Genomic DNA, 13,068 nt, shown 5'->3' on the forward strand with positions numbered 1-13,068 from the left:
CGCATTAATAAAGCTCTGCCTCCCTAGGACAGTGTGGACACAGATGTAGGATGCACTATAATGTGCTTTTTCATTTAAGTTAGCAGCAACTCATACTGTAAATCTTCTGTCTGATGGACCTGCTTTGAAGAAAAGTAGCATCTGCAACATGATTAAACCCTGCTGTTGATGTGGTAACAAATAAAAAAATGCATGGCAATGTAATGACTACCTTGCAGAGAGAAAATGCTATTTAGTTTGCTTATTACATGCCTCTATAGGAGCATTCTCATAAGCCAGGCTGATCACATTTCATTCTAACTTAAATTATAATGTACTCGATAGAGCCGTTCCGATCCATTAATAAAGAGACAAGAGAGCCTCATTTGGGTGTAGTCAAATGCATCTACAGCTCAACGCCTGGAAAACATCTTTAAACAGACTCCATGATCAAGTCCTTTCATGCAGACATACAGTTCACTCATGAAGTGTTTGAGATAGAACCGTTGCTTTTCTGACTAAACCAGCAAGTGTAGACAAGACAGGTGAAGATTTTATAACTGATCAGATCCCAGTACTTTTACTCATTGGTGAATGAAGAACAAAAGCCATGAGAGGCAAAACAATCCCTCAGGCCATGTCCTCATTCGACCTTTTTTTTTTATTGCCAAATCTGTGCTTCGGTCACTTGTTGTTCATCCATAATTGCACTTTTCTGTCACAGACAGAAAATATTGGCATATAATATATATAGCCATTTTATACTTATTTGTCATATAGGCTAGTTAATTATGCACTGCTAAAACAACACAACATGACCGAAGAAAGATTGTTGTGTAATGTGAGCAGTGCAACAAATGTGGTAGCGTGACAGTCGTGTAATGAAGGCACAGACTTATTTTCTTAGCACAATGTCTCCCAACTTTTGTTTGTCTCATGAACACTTATTTCCATCAGTAAGCCTCAAGCAACCATCATCAACACTACAAACAAAAATGCTTTAAAGGTCCGGTGTATGATATTTAGCGCCATCGAGCGGTGAGGTTGCGAATGGCTGACACAGAACAAAGATGTTGTCATCTTGTTGTCGTGGTGGGTGCTTTGTTGGGTGAGGTGCAATAGGTCTAGAATAGTTTTTTATTATAACATGTAAATTATGCATTCTGGCACACTCTGACATGAAAAAAGACAATAATTGTCACACCAGCCACAATTTGCTGGTCTAAATTTATTTCTGCAGTCTTTCGGCCTGCGCAAGTTTTTCAAGTGCACATGACACCTATGGAGCCTATGGATTTTGGTCGAATTTGAGATTTTCATAAAAAAATAAGTACATTTCCCTCGTCTCGCGATCCCAATGCTCCAAGTCGTAATTAAACATCTTTATTTAAAGATGAGTAATTAAGAGTTATTAAGAGCTTTCATAAAAAAAGAAAGTTCAAAAAGCATATATAAAGCAATACAAAAGTAATACGCACGGCTCCTGACGACATATAATATAAATAAATATCATCTGTAAACTACAGCTTATGCAACTGAAACTTTGGACGAATATCAATCACACCAAGGTGCCTTGCTCACATAGAAGGACAGAGCCCTAGAAGTGGAAATTCGAAAGGGAGATTGGCAACTGTTTGGATTTTTTTCTAGTTGTTATATCTCATGTGAAAAGACGAGTAGATCGCAAGCCCACCAGTGTAGGCCTATGTGTGTGAGAAGGGGGGAGTCTCTCGCCAAAATTATGTTGGGTGTCTTCACAAAAAACACTGCGTGTATTCTGTCAACAGACTGTCATTAGTAACTGCAGTTGTGGCATTACGCCACAAAGGAGGCGCTGTTTCATTATCAGCCCAGTGAAGAGTTGCAGTACAAGAGCTAATAGGAGCTGTATTAGCTGTGTGTAGGGCTGTCACGATTATTAAATAATCGTCTCATCGCGATTGTTTGACCTCATCGCGATGGTTTCAGATCATCACAATTATTGCACATCTCTATAGAAGACACTAGGGGGAGCTGTAGTGCATCTGCATATTGCATATTTTAGTGTATATATTGTTACTAAAGCATGGTAATACTTGTAAAATCTACCACCACAACACAATCACTTAAAAAAAAAAAAAACATATACAAATGCAGTACAATTTAATATTTAAGCAAATCTCAGTGTGAAAACCAGTCTACCAAAATTTCATTAACACACAAGTAAAATTTTATTGTAGTCTTGCAAGTGAGAAAAAAACAGACTAGAAGCTTTTCTATGACTGATAGTATTTTAATGGTGGCTTCAATTCACACCTGATCAATTTACTTAATTTACAAGTATTTGGTGGTTGTATCATTGACAGGTAAAAGCCTAAACCTTAAATATATGATGACCCAATTTTTTCCTATGTATTTCCAAGAAAAAAAACATAGTCTTGTATTCAGAACAAATCAAAAATCTATGAGAATTAAATGTCAAAGCTCAAAAACAGACAATTAATCGTCATAATCGTCAAAGCCCTAAAACAGACAATTAATCGTCATAATCGCAATGATTTATCAGACAATTAATCGTCAATCAAATTTCATAATCGTGACAGCCCTAGCTGTGTGTTTCATGGCTTTTCATGTGAATATTGTTTGTTTTGCATCCAAGTACGTTCAGTTTTTAAAAGGTTTCTTAAAGGCGCAGTTCTTGAAAATCAGCGGCCACTAGCTTTGTATTATAGTTTTGCAACGAATCTCTGAGTCATTTGCCCACCCCTCCCTTTCGAATTACAACGGTGGCCGCAACAGTAAAAAAAGATGTCGTCTACTGAGACAGCGGATAGTAGTGATACAAGCAGGTAAGGCAATATATTAACGTAATTAATCTTTTAACATGTATTCTATTGCGAAAGTTACTGTTACAATTCTATAATTAGATATATTTCTTGCGTGCTATCTAGTACACGCTGAGAGTAGTGAAGTAACTAAAGTTAGCTAATCGTAAATAGCAACGCTGTTCAAAGCGTTTGATCTGACAGCGACATAGGCAGTTAGGTGTAAGTTAGTAGACGTTTGTCTCCACCTTTGTAAAGTCAGGAACAACTGGAGTACGTACCGCAGGGACGGAAAAACATTATTATTCGGAGGTTATGGCCATTTGTATAAAATGCTAACGTTACCATTTCAACAAAACAGTTGTTTGGTAAACATTGAAAATGTGGAAACATAGAAAATGTTGAATTATCTTACCAGTCTAGCAGAAAACAGGCAACTTCGGCGTCGCCTTGAAAACATTTGTCTTTCAACAGTGCCTTCCATCTGGTAATAGATACACCGATGTTTATCCTGGATTTCTGCCGCCGTTTGTCTCTAATTCGTCTGGCAGCATCACGTTTGCGCTTCTTTGACGACGGAGATTCACGCTCTGTCAGCTCTTGTGCACAATACGCATGGTCCTCCATTTTATCAAAACTTCTAAGACGGAACAATCAATTGCTTCAGCTAGACGACGACTACTCCTCCTCCTCTCCGTACTACGACTTACTACTTTGTGCGTCTTCAACTCAGTGATGACGCAAGCTGCGTCTAAAAACACACACGAAGACCAACATATACGAAACGCGGTCTGTAGAGCTGTTTGTCCGTTAGAGCTTACTGTACAAAACATGGCTGCGCAACATAACAAATTCGATGTAGATAGGCCCGCTCCCTATGTAGATACAACTGGTTTATTCTAAGGTAATAAAAACATAACTTTTCATTACGTAAGGTTTTTATACACATCTAAAGACACAGTTTTGTATGTTATATTGCATTTCTGTTAATAGATCATACAAAACATCCCGCACTGTACCTTTAAATTAACGTCGCATACATACTTTTTTTTTAAATCAGCGAATCATTCAGCTTTGCAAATTTAGTAAGACTGGTTAATTTAGTTGGCTATTGTGGGCTGAAAAGTTAGTTGAAAAGGATAAAAAACTTTATTTGATTTAAAAACATTTCTGTTTGGTTGAATAAAAGTAATGTTTTATATAACTTAATAAATGTCATTTTCATCTAATTTTTATATTTTAATATGTAAAGTGTTTGGTTAAGTCACTTAAAAGGTACTGTAGGCCTTCACCTGCGTCAGATGCGAAAAAGCGAAACGAATACCCGACGAACCAAGTTTTCATATTAATGACGAAACGAATGTTCGCTTCTATTTGACGCCCGCACGGTAGATGGCGCTGATGGAGAATACATTTCACGCCTAAACATTAGGTGGCGCTCAACCTCTATTCAGGCTTCGGCTGCTGAGAAGAAGAAAAGCTTAAAGCTTAGCACATAGCAATACAGGCTACTAGTACTGTTTGCTTTACGTACTTAAAACAGCAGAACAAGAAATAGATTTCTCCAGCAGCAGCAGCGAAGATGAGTTTATTATTTTTTGCCTGAATAAGCAAAGGAAGTGAAAAAGACGATATTGGGTTCACCCGATTTTTGAGAAGAGAGAAGAGCACGGGGAGTTTAATAGATTGATCCAGGAGTTAAAGCTGTACCACGATCGTTTTCATCGTTACTTCAGGACGATGGTCTGGGGGTTAATTAGTTACCAAATGGCATTTGCATTGCAGCTGTACTATTTAAACAGTTGTAAAATGTGTGTATACTTGACTTGATGTTTGTTTACATGTGCCTGTGCTTTCTACCTACAAGCAAAACTGCTTAGTTATTGTACATAAAGAAAAAGAAATTTGAAGAAACTGATTGGATTTGATGACTTTTACCGGTACCGCCAATATATTTGTAATATCCCATACTACAACATAACATGTGAATTGTATTCATATGAAAGATTATATATATATATATATATATATTAGTTTATATATAGTTCATATATTTGAATGCCACCTCAAATTATGCCACAGAACTTATTTTTTGTCCTGGTTTTTGTAGTCGCTGTGACTTTTTTCAAAAAGTTCTGTCTGTTCTGACACCAACGACAGTAACAACTCGACATCCATTCTCTCACAACAGCTTTCTCAGCCTTTAGCGCCCCCGCGTGCCCTCAGTGGCTCTAGGCTCGTGACGAAAAATGCTCGATTCTTATTGGACGGTCCGTTTCTTCGCTTTGAGAATGGGGAAAGATTCGTCGCACTAGACGAAAAAACAACCTTCGCATTTTTGCCGCGCGGATATTCGCGGTCTATATGAAAGGCTACATAAGAATCTATTGTTTTTGTTCTAGAACGTTATCGCAATGAACATTCGCACAGAATATTCGTGGGCAATCTGAACGGGCCTTAAGGATGGCACCACCTCCGCCTCATTTTGAGCCAGGAAAAACCCTGTCTTGTTAGGTTAATGTGAAGTTATCTTTACATTGTGTTGTGAACATGATAAAAGTGTCTTTAATACACAATAATATCATCATAAGAGCGTATTAAGACGAGCCCTTTCATTTTGCTTTAACACTATAAACAATAAAATATATACTTTTTCATACAAAATGACATGCACATTTTCTGTTGGTTCACATGAATTCAGTACTAATTTGGTCTGGTTTATTCAGAGTTTAAACAGTCTCTTTACTTGGCACTTAAAGCTTCTCTGTCAGCTCTGCCTCTTTTTAAATGATGAGCAGAACCAAACCACTGTCACCTGCAGTTAAATGCATAGACACAGGTAGTATTTTAAAACAATTTTAACACATATTTACATTTCAGTACAAATGTAACCACATTTAAAATTGTTCCACATAATTCTTCAGATTTTTCCAAAATTTTTAGCACAGAATTAACAAAAAAGTCTGCGGATTCCGTATGACCCGGTATTGAGTATATATATCGCTCTGAAATGAAAATAAAACTGCACATTGTCATTTCTGTGTGTTATGACTATTTATTATCAAAATATGTGTCAGTAATACAGCTGTTTGGGGGGAAAATGTCAATAATTGCATTGCAAGCTGATTTAAAGTGGGCCTCTAAATTTTCTGCTTGCGCTCCTAAAAATTTCAGTCAGGGGCTACAGTGCTCCTAGTAAAAAAAGTTAGTCTGGAGCCCTGAGATGTACTCTTGTTTTGTAGTGAACCTAGGGCTGCTCGATTATGACAAAAAACATAATCACGATTATTTTGGCCAATATTGAGATTCCGATTATTTAACACGATTACTCATTAACTTTTAAAACAACATAGAAAATAAATAACTTTGCTTTTAAACTGAATTCAACTGAAAAATAAATGTAAAGAAATAGCACAGCTGATCTGAACCACTGTAAGGAAGGGGGTGCGCTGTGGATTTATACCACGAGAAAAGAGAGGATCCTTGCAAAATGGAATGTGGCACAATAATAGTTTTACCTCGATTATTTTGTTTTTGTAATTGTTGAAGCCAAAATTGACAATTACAATTAATTTTTCGATTAATTGCACAGCCCTAAGTGAACCTAACAAGAATGTTACACCAGAGATCCAAAGGATCTGAAATCCCATTCCGTTCAACTGGACTTGAAAACTTCACCACAGCATACCCTTGCAACTTTAAATAGAGTTAAAATGCTTATTAGTACAACATAAACCAGATCAAGACTCATATATTCCTGACACAGACATAAAGTTTTGTGTCATGTATCACTTAAAGGCATTTCCTCCAAGCAAACTGAGCTGCTAAAAGACTTTTAGGCAGCTTCCCAGCTGACTTTACATTAGATAAAAGCCTCACCTTCACCCTGGTCCAACACAAGGTGCCCAACACCATTTTAGTAACATATACATGTTGAATATTTAAAATATTTCCTTTGGCATAATAACATAACAAGCTGGGCAAATCTAAACCCAATTTAAGTTCTACACAAGTCTGAATTTTTGGAACTGATTCTAACCCTGCTGACCCACGCTAACCCTAAACGCTGATAAAGATCATATCACTGTGCCCATGTATAATGCCTGTGCTCTGGTCACAATGACAGAGAGTGATAGTGGGCAGGAATGTAGAGGCGTTAAGAGAAACAAAAACACCGGCAGTGATAATGATGACTTGGCTTACAGAAACACAGCAGCCAGAGCAGCAGGACAATAGTAGTAGTCTCACTGACAGCAACATACATAGTGGATAGTCTGGGGGGGATTTAGACCGTCAGCAATTGGGGGGGCCACTGTCGCATTCCTCTCAACTCTACACCGATGCACCCATCCATTTAGCTCTCATCCAGTCATCAAGCCGGCAAATGCAGCTATCCAGCCAATGATTCATCAGTGCATTTGAGCAGATCTGTCTGTCCATCTGTCAGCTAATATTAATCCAACCATCTATTTATCCTTTATTCGGCCTCTCCAGGTCTCAGTCATTTCAATAATGTCCAACAGACAATTGTGGACATATCTAATGATGAGCTAATAAATGAGATGCTGAAATATGTCAGCGAGTAAGACAACATGAAGAAAAGAGAGAGAGGTGCAAGAAACCACTTGAAGACCTATGTTTGCAGAACATCCTAGCGACAAATGGGTACTTATAGTTTTAAATTCTGTATTGTACCTACCTGTAGCTTAACTGGTAGAGCAATGCATTACCAGCTCAAATGTTGTGGCTTCAATTCCTAGGAAATACACATACTGATGAAATATATACCTTGAACGCACTTTAAGCCATATTGGATAAAACCTTCTGACAAATCTTCTGTCAAAAATCTTAAAAACTCTTTTACTCATTCAATCTTGACATTTTGCATGGAGGTCAATCATAGAGAAGTTTAATAACAATCAATTGCCCCGTGTGCTCTTCAATCCTCCTCCGCATTCTGCGATTTTGTAATCAAATCCTCTGATCTCATCCTATCAGTTCATTTATACAACATGCAATAGGAGCCTCTGCCATGTCCAATTTAATTCAACCATTAAACGTCACATTCTCCAAAGGACAGCCGTCCAAAACATTGAAGCTGGTACAGTACAATTAACCAAATAGAGTAAGGTTTACTAGCTACATGTCCTCCCCTTCAGAATTTGGCAATATTTTGGTGAGGTTGTTCTCTAGTCTTGGCTTCAGACTGCCATTCGGGCCATACATCCCACTCAACCGCCTATGACAAATCAAAATAACAGCAGATGGCACGTAAGAAGCACAAGATGCGAGCAAAATCGCCTAGCCTCGCATTTATAAACGACGGATATTTTCAGTTCACAAATCAGTGTGATGAACTCACATCAGTGTGATGAACCGTGATGTTTGGGTGGAAAGCTCACATGTGATGAGACTCAAGGCAGGAGTTTATGAAAGCGGTGTGGATTTACAGACACACGCCGAGACAATAGGCGAGCAGCATTGGTCATCCACAGATACGTGTGAGCTAACTGTACTATACCACCGTGCTATATTACCATACCATTTCCCTATAACCACAAACATAACGCGTGGTCGCCATTATTAAACAGTGATGACTAAAGCTTGATCCTTATATCAGCAGCCCGTTATGAGCAGACTTACCAATGGCGTGGCTGTATTTTCAAATCAAAATGAATCGGATTTTTCTTGGACGAAGAAGAAAGGCAGAGTCGGATCACATAGATGTTTCTCCTTTTCCCTCGTTAGTCCCGTTTTAAAATCCCCCTCTTCCGTTAAATCGGCATCCTTAAATGTGTTTTCCTGCCCGTGCAGCGCGGGCGGTTATGAAACATAAAGCGAATCCGTCGCGTGACGGTGAGCTCAGGTAACCACGCCAAGATAAAACCGTTAAATCCGTTTTCTTGAAAAGTCTTTTAAATTGTAGCCTTGGTGTCCACGCGACCTCGTGCGTGTGTGTTTAGTCCCACAACGCCCGACCCTCCTGTCTTTCTTTAGTCCGACTAATAGAAAGAATGAATGATCGAGGGGGTTGGGGGGATTTACTCCAGTAGCATCGTCGCGCACATACACAGCTCGAGCGCCTACACGCGAGATACAGCAGGAGCGAGTGAGACACATATTAATTGTATGTTACACGCATTTACGCGCCCACGTACGGTCTACGCCGAGTGAATTCATTTCGATGCACTCGATCGTTCCTCTCGATACAGTGCCAGTGCCAACAATTTCCATAGGTGTTTCTAAACAATTGCGCCCAATGAGTCAAAGAGATGCGGCTACTTGCCTGACTGCGGATGGATATTTTATATTTGTGCATTTGGCAGGCGCTTTTATCCAACGTGACGTACAATGCATACTCTATAGATTTGTATACAGTCTGTGTTCCCATGGGATCAAGCCCATTGACCTTTCGGGGTTGCTATGCTTTACCAATTGAGGTGAAGCAACACTTTGTTTGTCATCATGATGTAAGTCAGATATGAAATAAGAACCTCTAGCTTTCATGTAGGCCTATAGCTATCTGTAGCTAGGCTATTTTTCTAGATACATGGGCTACTATGCTCCTGTCAATTATCTTATCGTTTAATTGGGCTGTTTTGGGGCATTTCGATTCTTACTGGTACAGACAATGAACATTGGTTTAGCATGTTGCCTTTAAAACACATTCTTGCAATGGACAATGTCTTATGGCATTTACGTAACTACTGAAAACATGTTGTATGTATGCCAGATAAGTATTCATAGCATTATCCCTCAATAGAATGGTGAACCCCTGTGAGCACTCTCACCATGATCTCATAAAGATCACATAACACAGACATTCCAGGCTTCATAAGTATGCACAAGTTTTCTTCTGATGCACATAATTGCATGTCATGATAAATCGCCAGAAGATAAAAAGTGATTTCTGATCATAGATTACAGATCCACTTTCTTCCTGACTCAGTGACTCAATTTCCTTTTTATGTACAGGGCAATCTCTCTGGCTAATCCTCTGTCCCTCCCACCAATTATGGTTCCCATCCCTACCTGGTCCCCCACTTTTGAATAAGTCCACAATAGCGTGTGGATGACAAAGGGAAAGAACTGAGTGCGCAGCAATGTGTGTATTGGGGCCGATGTAGCGGGGACAGACTGGTTGAAGCTCTGCTTACATAGAGTTGCTTTTTGCTCACTACAGCACATTCAATCTCATATACAACTTTGCTAAAGGATCCTACACATCCACACACTAAAGGACAATACATAAGGCTAGCATAATGTTAAAAATAATATATACCATAAAGTACAATGATAAAGAGAGAAAGAATAGCATGAACTTTCACATAGCATCTTTCTACAGCAAGTGAATGAATTAATGCTAGCCTGGGGCAGTTGTGGCCTAATGGTTAGAGAGTCGGACTCGTGACCAGAAGGTTGCCGGTTCGATTCCCAGGGCCGGCGGGTAACAACTGAGGTGCCCTTGAGCAAGGCACCTTACCCCTACTTGCTCCCCGGGCGCTGCAGTGATAGCTGCCCACTGCTCCGGGGGTACGTGTGTTCACTACTCTCTGGATGGGTTAAATGCAGAGGTCACATTTCGTTGCCTTGTACCTTCGTACATGTGCAATGACAATAAATTGAATCTAAATCTAATAAGCAATATTTGGTTCTGACAGATGCATGGCATCTCTCCTCTCCAGTAACACCTGCATTTCATCCATTAGATCTGCCATTCAGGAAAGTGGAGGGGTTTTAAAACATTCTCTCTCATGCTTCTGATTTTACCATGGTAAAAGCACGTGCTCTGTTTCAACCTCATTTTCACAGAGAACAGACTCTTCCTTTGGCAGCTGTGTTTGTTTGTGTAAGGCTTTCTCAACAGCTTAACTGTGATCACTGAGATCATGCGCTGTATTTCTAATCTTACCAGATAATGTTTTCTGTTTAGGGACGATCATTTTTCAACTTTAAATTTTTCTTTCAGTTCTCAATGGTCCGACCATGTCTTTAAAGGGATAGACCACCCAAAAATCCTCAAGTTGTTCCAAACCTGTATAAATTTCTTTGTTTGGTTGAAAGATATTTGGATGATTGTTAGCAACTTACAAGATTTATGGGGCACCATTGACTACCATAGTAGAAAAATTATTGTATATATTTTTTGTTCTGTTACAAGCCTGTTTCTCTCTCACTGATTGGACTGTTTTTGAAGCTGTTGCCACCGATCTGGACGAGCTGACAGAAACTGTAACTTCATATATCAGTTTCTGTGAGGATATGTGCATCCCTACCTAGTCTTATCTAACTTACAACAACGACAAACCGTGGTTCACGGCAAAACTCAGACAGCTCCGTCAGGCCAAAGAAGATGCTTACAGGAAAGGGGACAAAGTCTTGTATAAACAGGCCAAATTCACACTGGAAAAGGAGATCAGAGGGGCAAAGAGGAATTATTCTGACAATTTAAGGAACAAATTCACTTCCAGTGATCCTGCTTCAGTGTGGAAAGGTCTGAAAGATATCACCAGTTACAAGACACCATCCCCCAGCACTTTGGAGAACCAACAACTAGCTGACAACTTGAACAAGTTTTACTGCCGGTTTGAAAAAACACCCCACACCCACCCTGAACACCTCTCCACACAACCATTTACACCTTCAGCAACCCCCCTCTCCCCCACACCTACAATTCAGATCACTGAAGAAGATGTGCGCCAGGTCTTCAGAAAGAACAAAAGAAGGAAAGCACCAGGCCCAGACGGTGTGTCACCAGCCTGCCTAAAAACATGTGCTGACCAGCTGGCCCCCATCTTCACACAGATCTTCAACAGATCACTGGAGCTGTGCGAAGTACCCTCATGCTTCAAACGCTCCACCATCATCCCAGTCCCAAAGAAACCCAAAATTACTGGACTTAATGACTACAGACCTGTGGCTCTAACGTCTGTGGCCATGAAATCATTTGAAAGACTGGTTTTGGCCTATCTGAAGGACATCACTGGTCCCTTACTGGACCCCCTGCAGTTTGCCTACAGAGCAAACAGGTGTGTGGATGATGCTGTCAACATGGGACTGCACTTCATCCTTCAGCATCTGGACAGACCAGGGACCTATGCGAGGATCCTGTTTGTGGACTTCAGCTCCGCTTTTAACACCATCATCACGGACACCCTTCAGAATAAACTGGCACAGTTCTCCGTCCCCACCTCTGTCTGTCAGTGGATCAACAGCTTCTTGACAGACAGGCAGCAGTTAGTAAAGCTTGGTAAATTCAAATCCAACACCTGCACCATCAGCAATGGAGCTCCTCAGGGCTGTGTTCTCTCCCCACTGCTCTTCTCCCTTTACACGAATGATTGCACATCTAAAGACCCCTCTGTCAAGCTCCTGAAGTTTGCAGATGACACCACACTGATCGGCATCATTCAGGACGGTGATGAGTCTGCTTACAGACAGGTGGTCAAGGAGCTGGCTGTCTGGTGCAGTCTTAACAACCTGGAGCTTAACACACTTAAAACTGTGGAGATGATCGTGGACTTCAGGAGAAAGCCCCCTGTTCTCCCCAAACTCACCATCACATCACGAACAGCACTGTGACTGCAGTGGAGTCATTCAGATTCCTGGGCACCACAATTTCTCAGGATTTGAACTGGGACACTCACATTGACTCTATTGTTAAAAAGGCCCAGCAGAGGCTGCACTTCCTTCGCCAGCTGAGGAAGTTCAACCTGCCACAGGAGTTGCTGAAACCGTTCTACTCTGCCATCATCGAATCCATCCTCTGCACTTCTATAACTGTCTGGTTCAGCTCAGCTACCAAATCTGATCTCAGAAGACTACGGAGGGTAGTCCGGACTGCTGAGCGTATCATTGGTACAACCATCCCCACTCTCCAAGAACTGTACTCATCCAGAATGAGCAAAAGGGCTGGTAAAATCACTCTGGACCCCTCACACCCAGCACACTCCCTTTTTGAACTGTTACCGTCTGGTCGACGCTACAGAGCACTGAGCACCAGAACGACCAGACAGGAACAGTTTCTTCCCTCAGGCAATCCATCTTATGAACACTTGACATTAAACGCGGAACACACAACTCTATTTTACATTATTTATTCACCAAATTTGCACATATCAGACCTGTACATACATAATTGTCTATATTGTATATTGTGTTTTTGCTGTTTTTTACATTGCCTATTTCTATATTATTGTATATTATTATTTTTTTGTCATCTGTGTTTTGTCCTGTTGCTGTCTTTCTGTTGCACTGTGGAGCTTCTGTCACTATAACAAATTCC

General features: G+C 40.2%; 1 protein-coding gene across 2 annotated transcripts in view; it reads right to left on the reverse strand.

Moving 5' to 3' along the window:
- The window catches only part of LOC130565635 (spectrin beta chain, non-erythrocytic 1), a 94,576-nt gene extending 85,552 nt beyond the window's left edge, over nt 1-9,024 (reverse strand). The window contains exon 1 of one of the 2 annotated variants that reach the window (XM_057352549.1): nt 8,427-9,024. The gene's annotated coding sequence lies outside the window, so the exon portion shown is untranslated. The remainder of the gene's footprint in view (nt 1-8,426) is intronic. The other variant, XM_057352568.1, reaches the window with a different exon arrangement.
- Nucleotides 9,025-13,068: the final 4,044 nt, after the last annotated feature.

Source organism: Triplophysa rosa, linkage group LG2 (genome assembly GCF_024868665.1).
Source record: "Triplophysa rosa linkage group LG2, Trosa_1v2, whole genome shotgun sequence".
NCBI classification, from domain to species: Eukaryota; Metazoa; Chordata; class Actinopteri; order Cypriniformes; family Nemacheilidae; genus Triplophysa; species Triplophysa rosa.